Genomic DNA, 2,357 nt, shown 5'->3' on the forward strand with positions numbered 1-2,357 from the left:
AATTTGAATTATACTCTCTTAAAGAAATCTTTAAAATATGCAATTTATATTCCAAAGCCCCTAAATAATTTCAACAAAACCACTCATTTTAGGGTTTTGAGTATATGTGCCTATAGCTATCTAACCTGCAACAAAGGTCCCTTGCCTCCCGAGCTGCGTGGCTGACTCAATTCAAAAAAGCAGAGCGATGTGGAGCTCCACAATGGAGCAGACAGAGCTGCTAAAGCCATGGATCTTAGCTAACCTGATCTACATCTTGCACAAGCTCTTTGCCGCACTGAGATCAATGTGGAAGATGTGCAGGCCATCATGGAAGTGTACAGCAGCGTCCAGGCCAAGTGGGCAGTTCATGCCAAGTTTGATTAATGCACATATACTCAAAATGTTGTGGATCAAAGAAATGGAAAATTTAATATGATGGCTATTTGTTGGGATGAAGGACATGGCAACGGTATTCATGATCACACCAACTACCACTGCTTTATGAAGATGCTGCAGGGAAATCTAAAGGAGACACTGTTTGCCTGGCCTGATAAAAAAATCCAATGAGATGATCAAGAACTCTGAAAGAATCTTGAGGGAGAATCAGCATGCCCACATCAATGATTCTGTTGGGTTACATTGGGTAGAGAATATCAACCATGTGGGACCTCCTGTGAGCCTTCACATGTATAGGCCACCTTTTGATACATGCCACACCTTTGATCAAAGAACACGACATGAAAACAAGGTTACCATGACATTCCATAGCAAATTTAGAATCAGCACTTCATTTACAAATTCAGGTTTATTGAAGAACAACTAAGGAGTACGAAAACCTCTGAAGCTTTATTTTAAGGTCTGCTGAATATTTTGTTATGGAGAGAGAATCCTCCCACCATTTGCTGTCCAGTAATACCCTTAAATAAGCCAATATATAGATCTACTCTAAGACAGATGGTAGTTGTAAAGCATTAAATGAACAAATAGTGTCCTAAGCTACCACTGCAGAAGAAAAGTCTCAATAAAGAAAAGTCTTCACGATTTTAAAGGTCAAATCAAGCTCTCTCTTGGTTCTGTCCTCTAATGCCTTTGGAACCGTACTTGGAATGTCATAAGGGTTTTTATAGCTTTTGGAATATCTTCGATATCTGAACTGCAGTTAGCAATAAGTAAAAACAAGAAACTACAGACATCAAATGCCTGCCTTACTACCTGGAGGAATAATTAATTGTACATGTCTTTAATATACTCTTAATGTTTGAAGGGATTTTTTTAAATCTGTGGATTTTATTTTTTCAAATTCATTTTCTATAAGTAATAGGTTATTTCTATTGAGACACTTAAGACATTTTGCTATTTGGTAATGAAATGCAGGGTAGGAGATCTGGAAAGTACATATATCCAAACATATAACAAGCCAAATCATAAACTCATGTCTAATATTCCAATAGTCACAGCCAAAGACTTTGTACTGCTACCCAAACTGCCAAATAATTTTAATAAAACTATATTTGAACAACAATACAAAAAGAACTTATTGAGTGAGAGATCAAAGTTAGCTTGAGTGAATCGTGAGGTAGAAATGTGTAAGCAAGTATGGTCTGTGACCTCATAATATTGTTTCTGTTCTTGTATATCTTGTGCCTGTAATTTAATGCCCTCTATATAACCAAGGCTTTAGAAAAGGTAGAGATTATAAATATCCTAACATGGGAACTCACATTTTATATTTACTCTTGGATTTTACTATCAGTAACCTCCATTGACAATGTCGGTAACAGGACTGGACGTTAGGAGTTATAATTTTCATATTTTAAGAGTTTGCAAGCATGCATTTTCCTTCTTTAGGCCTTGGTTTCTTCATAAATAACATGAAGATTATTGAACCTGGTAATCATGAACATATTTTACTCTAACATTATGTAGTGCTCTGATTCTCTTTGCTTATTTCCAAGGGTTGGCCAAAAACCAGTTCTACAAGGGTATATTTTTTCCCCACAAAAACTATGTAAAAGACTAGGGCAGGAAATTTCTTGATCAATCAAATCTCTGTGATCCTTTTTTTTCCTTTATGTTGTATGTTTATGTTCTTGTTGGCATACAGTTACTTATGGCAGATTTTGGGTTGCTTTGTAATTGAACCATCTTTTGAAGTACTTTCCTGATTTCTTATAATTCTGCTTTCTGCTTGCTGATGCTGAAGCAAAATTGACACCTCCCTTAACTTTCTAATATTCATGTTGGCCCTTTTTTTGTTTGTTTTTTTTCTTTGTTTTCTTTTTTTATTTTGGCCTTTATCATTGTTTCTGTACTCCATAATTAGCAGTTGATACTTACTCCATCATTAGCAGTTGATACTTTCTGGAGACTACCTA

At 35.7% G+C, this 2,357-nt stretch overlaps 1 pseudogene; it reads left to right on the forward strand.

The window, feature by feature from the left end:
* The first annotated feature begins 202 nt into the window (after positions 1-202).
* Positions 203-805, forward strand: LOC143662633 (cysteine dioxygenase type 1 pseudogene; annotated as a pseudogene).
* The last annotated feature ends 1,552 nt before the right edge of the window (positions 806-2,357 follow it).

The sequence above is a fragment of the Tamandua tetradactyla genome, chromosome 18, assembly GCF_023851605.1.
Source record: "Tamandua tetradactyla isolate mTamTet1 chromosome 18, mTamTet1.pri, whole genome shotgun sequence".
Taxonomy (NCBI): Eukaryota; Metazoa; Chordata; class Mammalia; order Pilosa; family Myrmecophagidae; genus Tamandua; species Tamandua tetradactyla.